Below are 13831 nucleotides of genomic sequence, written 5' to 3' on the forward strand. Positions count from 1 at the left end.
GCTGACGTGACTTTTATTCGGAGCCCGGCTGAGGCAGAGGCGAGCGAACTGACGTCAGGGGCGTGGCTACAGAACAGCCAATGGGAGCCGGTGTCGTAGTGACATGAAAGGCGTCGTCTTCTAGAACTTGTAGTTTTTGCTCCTTTTCCGCAGAGTCCCGTTGTCGTGTGCAAGGGAGGTGCCTCTGGCAGCTCGGCTATCCCCCGCCCGCGCCCTTACAGGCAGGAGAAATGCTTCCAGCCTGCGTTGCACGCCGGGAGTTACAGGCGGCAGCCTTTCGGGGGCCATTTTGGTACATCGGAGTCTCACGTCTCGTCCCATCCTTGTCCTCGTGTGACCTGCTAAAAGTTGATTGTTCTAGTTGGGCGGAAAAGGAGGTGAAGGTTGTTTGCTAATTATAACAGCGTCTTCAGCGGTGGCTGGAGGTATCTGGACCCTGAGGCGAGCTGCAAAATGCCACCTCGCCTGGCGCCCACGCCTAGATCATCCCTGCTCCCCACCCCACCCCACAGAAGGGATTAAAGGGGGCAGGGACCGAGGAGAAATGGTGCTGGCTGGCATCTTTTTGCCCCCCCCCGCCCTTTAAGTCTGAAAAGCCTTTGTGAGCGTGTGCTAAGGGCAAGGGGCTCCTGGCAATCTTCCTACTCTCTCTCCCCGTGTTCTTTTCAAGGGTCGGAGTCTACCCTTGCAGGGTGTGGTGAGGGGAAAGGAGGGAGGAAGTTGCTTCCAGCCTCGTCCTCCTTAGGCCACCTTCCAAAAGTTAGATGTGCCGGTGGTCAATTGGGAGGTCCCAACCAGAGGTGCATCTCCTAGATGATTTTGGAGCCTGGACCTAAATGCCTTTGGAGCGCCCCCCGCCTCCTGCTGCAGGTTAAGCATCATGACACACACAGTATTTTTAACACGTGGGTGCTTGAGGGCACAAAGAGCAACTAAACTCACAAGAATGTAAGGATATAGAACAGGTATAATTATGCAAGAGTGCTGGACTAGGACCAGGGAGACCTGAGTTCAAATCCCCATTCAGCCATGATACTTGTTGGGTGACTGGGCCAGTCACTTCTCTCTCAGCCTAACCTACTTCACAGGGTTGTTGTGAGGAGAAACTTAAGTATGTAGTACACCGCTCTGGGCTCCTTGGAGGAAGAGCGGGATATAAAATTAAAATAATAATAATAATTTCAACATGCAACATAACATATGCTCATCCCACATATTTCTTTCCTTGCTCCCCCCCCCCCCCGTCTCTAAAGCACACGGCAGAGGTCACAATCGCACTCAGCCCCCCAGTGCAGAGCAGGCCGGCAGCACAGCATGGTGACCACACCGCTCAGGACAGACTGAAGAGTCACTGGGGGCCCCCAGTGAGTGTGGAGGCCCTGAACCTAAGCCTTGAAGTCCAGGGGTAAGAGTGCCTCTGGTTCCAACCTAAGCTTTTGGCAAGAGCGAGTGGCAAGGAAGGATGACGGGCTGCTGACAATCTCCTTCCTCTCCCCATGCTCTTGCAAGGCCTGATCCAAGCCTTTGGCACACACAAACAAGGGTGAGGGGCTGTTGGTGGCAGCAACCTTGCCCTTCCACCCCATATATCCACCCTCCTTGCAAAGGCTTGGAAGGGTCCCTGAAAGCCTTTGCAGGTGCAGCTGAAGAAGATCAGGGGCTGCTGGAAACCTCCCTCTACCCACGCTTCTGGAAAGGCTTGCCAGGGTTTGATCCAGCTTTTGCAAGGAGTGTAGGGAGAAGAGAGAATTTGCTGTTGGCAGCCTTTAATCCTCACTCCATGTTCTAAATAGGGGTGTGCATGGAAATGTTCTTGGCGTTTTTGGTTTCAATTTGACCCGCACTGCCCCTCTGTGAGCCAGTGTGTTAGAACCAGCCAGTGGTTCAATTTGTGAGGTCAAACCGGGTTGAATTGGTTCAGCCTGGTCTGAGAGGCTATGCTTGTAAAGGGGAATATGTTGAGTATTCCCCTTTACAAGCAGAGGGGATTCCTACCTCTAAAGGGTTTCAAAGGGCGGGTGAGAGAGCACCTTACCAGTGGTGGTGCCACTCGGCGGCCCCAGTGGCACTCATCTGCAGCAGCGCAGGCCAGTGGTGGCCTGGTTCTGGTCTCTGCGCATGCGCGAAAGTCATACAGATAGCCTCTGCACATGTGTGGAGGCTGGAACTGGGCTAGTGGGGGAGCACCGGCAGGCCTAGAGGGGCTGAGGAGTCGCCAACGCTGATAAGGTGTCCTCTCCCCCGCATCTGCCCTTTGAACCCTTTTAGAGGTAGGAATCCCCATTGCTTGTAAAGGGGAATCCGGTGAGTTTTCCCCTTTACAAGCTTAGCCCCTTGGGTTGGGTTGAACTGGGCTGAACTGGTTTGATCCAAAGTTTGGTTCAAACTCGGTTCGAGCTCAAACTGATCGAACTAGGCCGGCTCGAATTGAACCTGGCTCCATTCGAAGTGGTTCTACACACCCCTAGTTCTAAAGGCTGGGCAAGGCCTGATCAATACCTCCTGATCCAATCTATCAGTTGCCCATTCTAGCCCGTCCTCTTTGCAAAACTATGCAATGGGAGAAGGGCCCAGACAGGAGGCTGTCCAGCAAGGGGTGTCCTTAAAGAGCTCTGGGCAGGGGTTGCAGGGCCTGGGGCAAATCAGCCCCTTTCCAGTTAATTTTAATGGCAGTAACAAGAGTGGGGCCCAGGCAGTTGTCCTGCTTCTCTTGCCCTAAGGATAGCCTGTGTCGATCACTCGCCTATGTTGTCCAGTCCTCCTTGCAATTAGGATGTGCCCAAACTGCTGTTCAAAGCCACCCATCTGGACCCCTTCCCCTTGCTAAACTTTACAAGGTAGGGGTGTATACAAAGCACAGTTCAAAGCACAGTTCGGACACTTTTAGAGAAATTTGAAAGGGAATTTTAAGAAAAAAGAGAGCAGGTCCTTACCTGCTGTCTGCCACTCATTTCAGCTTCCTGCTGCTGTGGCGGAACACATCCCAAAAAAACCCTGCATGGTGTTAGCACTCACACGGTGTCCGTGCATGCGCAGGCACTGACCATGCAAATGGCGTCCGCGCCCGCATGGACACCGTGTGTACTGACGCCACACGGGGGGTTATTGGGATGTGTGCTGCCAGAACAGGAAACTGAATAGAGCAGTGGAGGGCAGCAGGGGCGGAGCCACCATTGGGCCAACGTGTTCAAAGAACCCAAGCCGTACCCAATCAGGGCCTGTGCCTCGTGGCCCCAACACACACCCTGCATCTGACGTCAGACACGGGGATGCTGGTTTAGCTCCCAAGCGGCCATGGGCCACGGTTCAAGAGTTAAATGGCCGCTGCATTTGTGGTGTGGCCAGGAGCGGCCTCCTCCAAGCCCCCTGCAAGCCTCCCAAACGACAGCCTGGGCTGGCAGCAGCGCAGTTCAGGCCTCTTTGCATGCAGATCACGTGGTGATGCAAATGGCCTCTGCACATGTGTGGAGGTCACAAAAATGGCCTCTGCACATGTGCAGAGGACTGAACTGGGTTGCAGCCAGCCCAGACTGTCATTTGAGAGGCTGGCAGGCAGCTTGGAGGAGTCCCTGCCGCTGTCCCCCACTGCCTCCGACGACGCCACTGCCTCTAAAGGTATGGAGGCTGCTTTCTCTCTCCACCCTGTTCCCACGCCTTTAGCATAAGGATTAGGGGTGCCCCCTTTACTTGTAAAGGGGAATCCTCAAAGTGGACTGGGCCAGGTTGGTTTGAATCTGATCCAGATTCAAACTGAACCAGCCAAACCAGTTCTGTGCACATCCCTAGCTGATTCCTTTTCTTCCCTAAATAGTTACTCCAAAACATGACTGAGGAAATACGTCAAACAGTTCCAAGGCAGGTGAGGAACCCCCTTTGTCACATGCCACTCAAGCCTGCTCCCAACCTGAGATGTGGTAAGAGCTAGTTAACTATGCCACATGCAAGGTAGAGAGAAACACCACACCCCATCTCCCCAGTCCTTGGACAATCAAGCCCTCCTTTCACTAGGATTCATCAGGGAGAAACGAGAAGGAAGGCACCACCTGAAGGAACAATATCCTTTTGATGACCCCACTCCCCATCAGTGGCGACCCTGTCAGTGTCAGTGATGATCTGCCTAGAAGATGGCCACAAATGGCCAGGTGTCACACAACTTCTTCCCAGGCTGTTAACTCCATGGCTCTGATTCTGCATTTGTAGCAGTGATACTAGCACATCTGGGGAGCAAGATATCACAGTCTTCCCCAAGGTCAGATAGAAGCAGCTGCTGCACTTGAGCATGTGGCTCATGAAAGCTTATGCCACCATAAACTGATTCGTTTCTAATATGCCCCCAATCGTCTTGCTTTAACATAGTTTTAAATCAGTTCTGAAAAACAAGATTTGTGATAATGTTATATCACATTTGCCCAAGTAGCTTAGTAATTATAGTATTTAAGACATTTGCTAATGCTCTGTGGAAAGCTCACTTGTAAGGTGACGCTGATTTTCATAACTCCTTTATCCCATTGGATTCTGTTACAAATATATTATTTCTTTTATTTCTACCAAACAATCCCTCTGGTTGCCATAAGATTAAAATGATTAATGGGTACATTATGTAAGAGGCTGAGGTCATTCTGATGATAAATCCATTACGTATATTTAGGTATCCCTCACTTAGCTCATAGGTTTCTCAATATGGTATTTGAAAACAATACAATGCATCCAAGACTCCAACTCTCTTTCTCTCTCCCTCTGTGTGTGTCATTTCCTTTGAAGTCTATTATTAACATTCCTTATAGCATGTTATCTTACAGGTAATTTAATTACCTTAGCTTGATCCAAAGTATGTAAAATAAAAGTGCTATGACAAATATCTGATATTTATTAAATATTTACACTGTTCAGGCTCAGTTCTAAAAAAAACTTGTGCCCTGTTCTAAACCATTTTTCCAGGAACACTGTTGACCCAATTTGCAAATTGGACATTGGCTTTCAGATGTAGAAAAACTGTTTTCCCATTTGATACCAGGTTGGTGAGAGCAGTTCTGGCTATAATGAGAAGAAAGTATCACTTTTGAAGTGGGAATTTACATTCTTGTAAAGAGTGTAAATACATTCTTGGGGCCTCTTGTGTGGGATAGGGCCTCTAATAGTTGCAAGGTTGCTAAAATTTATTCATTCATTCATTCAATTTATGTACCGCCCTTCATAAAGTGGCACAGGGCAGTTTACATTAAAGTAAAAACCTAATAAAACAATTAAAATAAAAACACCATTTAAAACCAAATTAAAACTCATTAAAATTAAAACTAGATATTAAAAACCAGGCTAAAAAGATGGGTCTTTAAGGCTCTCCTGAAGGCCTCTAAGAAAGATAATCCTCATATCCACGGGGAGCACATTCCACAATCTAGACGGAACTAAGAAGGCCCAATCCCAGGTCACCACAAGATGAACTGGTGAAGCAGATGAACTGGCACCTGAAGATGGACCCCTCCTGATGATGTTAATGAGCAGTGGGGATCTTGTAGAGAAAGGTGATCTCTCAGGTAACCCAGACCTAAGCTGGGGAAAAGAGTTGATCTTGTGGAAGCAAGCATGACTTGTCCCCTCAAGCTAAGCAGGATCCGCCCTGGTTTCATATGAAAGGGAGACTAGAAGTGTGAGCACTGTAAGATATTCCCCTTAGGGGATGGAGCCGCTCTGGGAAGAGCATCTAGGCTCCAAGTTCCTTCCCTGGCATCTCCAAGATAGGGAGAAAGGAAAAAACAACAGCTTGGTGAGAAATGAAACTGCACCTGCTCCCTTCTGTCTTTTTAAATTTCTCAGTGTGGTGTCTAGTGAAATTGATTTGCTCAGTTAAAGTAGAGTCACAGGGTGATTGAGGAGGATATTGTGTCAGACAATGAAATCAGTTTTTCTCACTCATGAGCTATACTGCTGAGGGATATTGGGTGAGACTGAGAAAAAACTTCACTTCATTTAGGATTACGTCTTGTTGAGGAGCTGTAGGAGGCTCTGCTTCTGTCTTCAGACTGATATTTGTGCATTATTTTGTTAAATAGTATCAGGGCATTTGCTTGGTCAGTGTTTTGGGGTGTGACTTTTCAACACCATTCCAGTGACTAGTGGCTGCCTCAGAGCTGTAATTATTCTTCGACTGATATTTGTGCATTATTTTGTTAAATAGTATCAGGGCATTTGCTTGGTCAGTGTTTTGGGGTGTGACTTTTCAACACCATTCCAGTGACTAGTGGCTGGCTCAGAGCTGTAATTATTCTTCGTAGGCAGCAAGTTGAGCAAGAATGGAATTTTCTAAGTATGGTGTAAACATGCATAGTATACTTTCTGGGAGCATACCATAGATTCCAGAAGTAAAGAGCAGGTGGCAAAGCCTTTTCTTTCCAACTTCTTTATGACTCTGAGGACTGTAAGTCCAGATGATTATTTGATGTTTGGTTATGTGCATATTAGGAGATATGAATTATAAAGTATTTTGTATGTCTGAAGTATTATTATTTACTAATTTATATCGCACCATTCTACAATTATTCAAGCCGGCATACAAAAAAACCCATATATACTTATTTCTCCAAGACATGCTGGTTCTAATGCGTGGTGGAAATCTCACGAGAACTCCAGACACATGCGATTGGTGGGCGGTGGAACTGCGCGCCTGGCACGAGGTGGTTGGCCGGCTGGCGGACTTGGCCTTGCCGGAGGAGGCAGGCAGTTTCAGGAGGCGAGGGAAAGCGGTGCTACCGCTGGGCCGGCCAGCCAGGAGAGAGGGAAAGCAGTGCTGCCACCGGGCCGGCCAGTGGAGAGTGAAAGCCACACCACTGCTGGGCCGGCTGGCAGTAAGGGAAAGCGCCTGCTGGGCTGCCACCGGGCAGACAGCGAGGGGAAGCAGCACCACCGCCAGGCCAGCAGGCGGAGAGGGAAAGCACTGGCCAGGCTTGCGGGCGGGGAAGAAAAGTGCCGGGCAGTACAATACAAGGTAGTACCCTGGGTGGGGAGGGAAGGGAAGGAGGTGGCCGGCCAGAGGCCGCTGACAGGTGGCCAATCAAGAGAAAATGGCTGGCCCAAACTAGGGGCGCAGATGCTCTGCGCCCGGGCCAACTAGTAGCAACTGGCAACCAGTGAAGCTGTCACAGTATAGGTGTGATCCTTAAGTAGCGACTAACACGAGCATCTTTGCAGCAACATTCTGGACCAGCTGAATCTTCCAAACTGTCTTTAAGGGAGCCCCATGTAGAGCACATTGTAGTAATCCATTCTGGATGCTACCAGTGCATGAGTGACTGAAGTCAGGTCTGACTTCTCCTGTGCCTTCAAGGACAGTGTTGGGTCCTGAAGCACCACCAAGCTCCTAACTTGGTCTTTCAGGGAAAATCTGACCCCATCCAGGACCAGATTTACCTCACCACTCAGATAATCGGTTTTACCAACTCAATGCCAACTCATTATCTGAATTAAGTTTTTTTGTTTGCCCCCATGCAATCCAGAACAGCCTGCAGACACTGGTTCAGGACATCCACTGTCTCCCTGGAGTTAGCTGACTTAAATGATAGGTAGAGCTGGGTATCATCAGCATTTTGATGACACCGTAGCCCAAACCTACAGGTGACCTCTCCCAGTTTCATGTAGATGTTAAACAGCATGGAGGTCAAAATAGAACCCTGTAGCACCCCATAGGCCAATGGCCAAGGGGTGGAGTGGGCGTCCCCTCCACCTTCTGGGTACAACCCTCAAGGTAAGACTGGAGCCACCGTAACGCAATGCCACCAAGTCCCAGTCTGGAGAGGTGGCAAAAGGATACCATGGTCAATGGTATCAAAAGCCACCATCCAGAGATCTAGGAGAATCAACAGGGTAACACTCCCCCATCTATCTCCTTATGTTGGTCATCCACCAGGGATGACCTAAATGTATCCTATGTTGTGTTTACTAGCAGCTAGAAAAGGTGAAAAGACGGATTTGGGGTTACCATTCTGAGATATTCATACTAACTATGGGTAGAATGGGCCCTGTCTGGTGACATTATATGCTTTTAGTTGCCAAATATGAAGAAGCTACATTAAATTATTGATGCAGAGATCACGGTTTTTCCTTCTTCTGAATTAGGAAGAATTTGCTGATACAACATTTTATTATGGTTAGTTGAAGCTTCCTCTGTACTGCATTTATTTTGCATAAATGTCAATGTATGTCAAGGGAATCCATAACCCATTTTTGAAGGAAGATGTAGACAAGTTGAGTTGTCTCTCCCAGGAGGATTCTGTCATCTCTGTACCAAGTTTCTTTTCTTGGTTTCTTAGAAGGCAGGGTTTTTTGTTTTGTTTTGTTTTGTTTTGTTGAAAAAAATCAATAGTGGTGTCTGATCTCATTACTAGGATTTGCTACTGAGACCTGTATTGTTCTCAGAGCAAAAGTCTTCAGGGTTGGGAGGAAGGGAATATGTAGTCAAAGAAGCCTGGAAATTTCTGGATGGAGTCTTGGATGTTTAGGAATCCTGAGTGCTCAATTAGTTTAGTAATTCAGGTAAGGTCATATTAGGAGGTAGATAGATATCCTTTTCCGAAAGGAGATGTTGAGTCATATCTCCGAGACTGCAGTACTTACAGTGTGGCAAATCGTGTAGGGATGGCCCAACAAATTCCAGGTTTCCAGCTACACCTGTGGTATCCAAAGCAAACTAGTGTGAGGGTATGGTGTAGTGGTTAGAGTGTTGGATTAGAACTGGGGAGACCAAAGTTCAAATCCCCATTCAGCCATGAAACTCACTGGGTGACTTGGGGCCAATCAGTTATCTCTCAGCCTACACTGCTCTGAGCTCCTTGGACGAAGCGCTGGATATAAATGTAGTAAATAAAAAAGTGGGTAAGTGACAGCAAGCCACACATGAGCAACATGTTGAGGCCATTCACACAATCAAAAACTTTTACCTGGGTTTGAGAGTTTTGTGTGCTCCCAATTTTTGGTTGTGTGGAAGCAAGGTAGGAGGAAAAGCTACCCAGGTTTTCCTCCTACCTTGCTTTCACACAACCAAAAATTGGGAGCACACATAGCTCTCAAACCTAGATAGAACACAGTATTTGATTGTGTGAATGACCTCATTGTATAGTTGTTCTAAAGATAAGTCTTCCTTTTAAAATACTGGATACCATTGAAGGTTTTGGGGGAATGGAGTTGCTATTTTTTTTTTAAAAAAACTTCAGTGCTGAAATCAGGCTCATGCTGGTCCAAAACAAGGTGGCCTTGCTATTGTGTTTATTTTCAGTAAGATGGTGATTTAGTGATTTTTGGAGATAGGGTGGATTTAGAAAAGTGTCCAGTGGGCTTCTTTGTCTCTGACCAATGTGATATGATTATTGAAAACCCCACAAGTCTGTTTCCAACTTAACACCAAAAATGGAAATGACATTTATAAACTCTCTATGCATTTCCTTTAAGAACAAGTATGACAATATCAGAGGGGTGATTTTTCCACAATATATATAAAGTTCATCTGTCATCATCTTCAGCTGTGCCTTTTCACCCATGATGACCTTGTTCAGCATTACATACATTATGAATTGATGGTGTGGAGCAGGCTGCCCTGCTGCCACCTACTGTTTCAGGGAGCAAACTTCACTTATGACATTTACAGTGCTAAATGTTCTGGTCCCAGGAAGAATGTCCTCACTGTGTCTCCAGATGGGTGTGTTATTAGCTCCAGAAAAGGAACCTTATGTTCCCCCCTGCTAACTACTGAAGTCTTACAGTTGTAGTATTTTTTTCATCAGTGGACTTAATGTTCTAAGCTGTGGTGCTTGGTCTGAAGGGAGAGCTCTTTCCTCTTTTGTGGTATGTTGCTTTAAGAATTGGGGACTAATAATTGTCCCATCACTTCTCCTGTATCTCTATTTAGTCCATTGCATGTGAAAGCCCAAACTGTCTTGGAGTTCCAGAAAACAATTATAACCTTTTTCAGGTTCAAACTGATAAGACAAGATTTTTTAAGCGTTCTGTATTGGCTGGAATTACTAATCTTACCTAAATCAACTCTCTTTCTTTACTAACCCTCTCTTGGCATCCCATCACAGGAATTTCCCATATTTAACACTGAATGTTAAATAAGGGAAATTCCTGTGCATGTCAGCACCAGGCATTGGATTCAGTTTCTGTCAGTGCTTTTTCGTGTATAGCTAAAAAGAATGAACAAAGGGAAATGTAACTTTCAAGTAATGGCCTTGTTAGTGGCTTGCAATTCCTAGAGGTACCTCTCCCATGGTTAGCAAACAGATGTAATGAAAACTTGTTTTCATTTCAGCATGTTTCTCAGGGATTGGTAGCTGTGAAAGATCAGGCAGAATTTTTTGCTTAGCTATCGATGTTTTCTCAAGATTCTCATTGATGTGCTTTCTTTTTCACCTTGTACTGAGATGGAGATAAAGGAATTCCCACAGTCCCCCTAGTGTTGACTTTTCCCTCGTGGAATATTTCACTGGCCTCCTCTCATTTATTATCAGCCAAGAAAATGCATCCAAGAAGTAAATTTTTAGTTCAAACGTGCTTGCCATAGAATTTCTCTGATGTATAGATTTGCCTGGGAGAGTCTATGATATACTGACATTTGGATAAATTCCAAGCAATCATTTAGCCAGTAATAAAAACACACAGCAACTTAGATACTGTTTTGTGATTTCCCTGTTGGGAACTGCTGGGATATGGCATGGCATGAACAAAGATAAGGCCCTATGATCACAGCTGCATTATAACTGCCACCTACTGGTCCTCAACAAACATCCTCTGTTATAGCTGCCCACAGAGGCCAGTGCCACCTCGTCTTCTTTTTTAGAAGAAGGCCAGGGTGCTAGCTACAAAAATGGGAGACCTGTGCTAAAATCCCACAACAACAGAATATCAAGCTGAATAACCTGTATTAGAGTTGCTACTTATTTTGTGCCCACCTCCTCCTAATATAGATTTGATGCCTTTTAACAACTTTATAAGGATCTATCACTTCTACCAGTACTGTATCAGCATCTGAGCTGAAGATTCATGACAGAAGAGGTGCATTTGTTTAAAAAGGTTGGGGAGTTGGGGACCCTTGCCATATCCCAACAGTAGAAGGAGAGGAGGAAAAAGGAAGGTTGGTAAGGAAGAACCAAGTAGTTGCTCTCTGATAACCAATGAGATGTGATTTTGACATGGTTGGCATTGCTTCTTCTTTTTAAGTGATTTGTAAATTATTATTCATAAATATGTTTGGTTTGTTTGTTTGTTTGTTTATTTATTTATTCAATTTTTTAGACCACCCTTACAAACATCAAAGACCCTTTAAAACAATTTAAGAGCACTGGAAGGCCAGGCCAAACAGGTAGGTCTTTAGGGCTCTCCTAAATTCCAATAAAGAATACAAATTACAGATGTCTGCAGGGAGCGCACTCCACAGTCCAGGAGCGGCTACAGAGAAGGCCTGCCTCTGGGTCGCCACCAGACGAGCTGGTGGCAACTGGAGCCGGATCTCCTCAGATGAGCTTAGCGTGCGGTAGGGATCAGACCGAAGAAGGCGCTCTCTAAGGTAACCTGGACCTAAGCCGTTCAGGGCTTTAAAGGTAATAACCAGCACTTTGTACTACTACTTACTGGGGAAGCACAATACATCTCCTTACTTGATTTTTTAGTTCCTGGCTGGTTTTGGTCCACATAACTGCAGGTCATCCACCATACCCCTGCTATCTGAATCTGTAAAGAAGCAGAACCTGAAAAATGGACTTGCACATTCCTCTCCCTTAACTATCACCACAAGCCCAGGCCTTGAATAAAGCAGGTATTGCTAAATAAAGCCATCTCTGTGCAGCAGCTCTGTGTTCAGCCCTTGTCTGAATTTTGCAGGAGCTTTACAATATAAAATGTGAGGCACTGAAGGAAAAACTAAATTCCTAAAAAGTCACTCGACTCATAACAGAATGCCTCATACATTTCCATGCTAATAACCGAAGATCATTTACTGCCTGCCTGCACTGGGATCATTTAAATACTTATGAAATAATAAAGCAAAGCAAGATAAGCTGTGTTCATCATGCAGTAATCACATCCTCTTGGTGGAAAGAAGTTTGAGAGAGCAATTGAAAGGGGAGGTTAATATTCAGTGCTTGGGGTGGTGGAAAAATGGATTTTAAAACACGTCATCTTAATGTGCTTACATTTTATGCCCTCTAAATTGAAATCCCTGGATTGAATTATTGATACATGTCTTCCAGTAGGGGCAAGAAGTTTGCTCGTTTATTTGTTTAGTTTATATACTGCTCTTCCTAAAGTGGCTCAGGGTGGTTTACATTAAAATCAAAAACACATAATAAATTAAAATAAAAAACTATTTAAAACCAAATTAAAACTCATTAAAATTAAAACTCGGTATCGTTAAAAGCCAGGCTAAAAAGATAGGTCTCTAAGGCTCTCCTGAAGTTCTCCAAGGAAGATAATCCTCATAAACCACCCAGAGATGTAAGTTTTGGGTGGTATAAAAATATGTTTAAATAAATAAATAAATAAATAAATCCACAGGGAGCATGTTCTACAACCTAGGGGCAACAACTGAGAAGGCCCAGATCTAGGTCACCACCAAATGAACTGGTGGCACCCAGAGATGGACCACTCCTGATTAACTTAATGAGTGGTGGAGATCTTGTAGAGAAAGGCGCTCTCTCAGGTAACCCAGACCTAAGCTATTCAGGGCTTTAAAGGTAATAACCAGCTGTGGTGGTTGGCAGCAGCTCCAGCACTTATCAATCATCTTTTGAAGTCCAAGGAACCGGGATTCCTGAGGAAGGGGCTTTAGAATGGAGCAGAGGGTGAGAGTTAAACTGCCTAACTGTTAGGTCAGGAACTGAGAGTGGTAGATAGGGCTTTGAAGAGTCAGTGAGAGGAATGGCTGGGATAGGATCTCTAGTGAAGGTCTCTAGGTCAATGGATTGGATATTGGGAGGTGGGTAGTAAGTGGTACACACCAGTGAACCACTCTGGTTAGCGAGTGTGACTCTTTTGTATGCTTGCTAGGTGTGTATGGTATATAAGCGGAACTTCGACCAGGGTGGTTGTTTCCAGTAAAAGGGCTAAGAGTCAGGGAACGCTTGTTGAATCCAACACAGGCATCTCAGTAACATATAAGTATAGCTTCTGTTAAAGGACTACATTTGATATAGTGTTATAGAAACCATTATGCTTATTTAGCCCTGCTTTGGCAGAGAGAGACCTCTAAGCTACTGTACATAAACAAACTTAACTTTGTTTTATTTTAAAGTTCACTCAGTGTCCTGTGAGTTATACTTCTCCCCACGCAGCCCTCAGTTATACTACCAAGAGGTTGTCAGGACACAAACCTAAACAAGAAAAGCTTAGTGATGGCAGTGAAAGCTTAAAAGGGAGGAAGAGAGAACACCATTCTCTATCGAACTGGTTCCCAAAGTCATATAAGTATTAACCTCCCTAGTTTGGGGAACAGACTCCACTCATTAGGAGTGGCTCAGAGTGGTGAGCAGGGTATAGCTCGTCACACCAGCACTTTGTACTTTGCCTGGAAACATATCGGCAGCCAGTGCAACTGTTTAAAAACAGGCATAATGTGGTCTCTCCAGGATCCCCCAGAGACCAATCTGGCTGCCACATTTGGGATTAACTGAAGTTTCTGAACCATATACAAAGGTAACCCTACATAGAGCACATTACAGTTGTCCAACTTGAAGGGTAACCAACTGATGTACCACTGTTTTCAGGTCATTCTCCTCAATATGACCTCAGGTCATTCTCCTCAATGAGCCCCTGGTGGCACAGTGATAAAACTGCCGCCCTGTAACCAGAA

At 45.6% G+C, this 13831-nt stretch overlaps 1 long non-coding RNA gene across 2 annotated transcripts in view; it reads left to right on the plus strand.

Moving 5' to 3' along the window:
- Positions 1 to 159: 159 nt before the first annotated feature.
- LOC128326653 (uncharacterized) overlaps positions 160 to 13831 on the plus strand; it is a 28543-nt gene continuing 14871 nt past the window's right edge. The window contains exon 1 of one of the 2 annotated variants that reach the window (XR_008308170.1): positions 160 to 377. This is a non-coding gene — a long non-coding RNA (uncharacterized LOC128326653). Of the gene's footprint in view, positions 378 to 12853; positions 12959 to 13831 lie in introns of those variants that run through there. The other variant, XR_008308171.1, reaches the window with a different exon arrangement.

The sequence above is a fragment of the Hemicordylus capensis genome, chromosome 5 (assembly GCF_027244095.1).
Source record: "Hemicordylus capensis ecotype Gifberg chromosome 5, rHemCap1.1.pri, whole genome shotgun sequence".
Lineage (NCBI taxonomy): Eukaryota > Metazoa > Chordata > Lepidosauria > Squamata > Cordylidae > Hemicordylus > Hemicordylus capensis.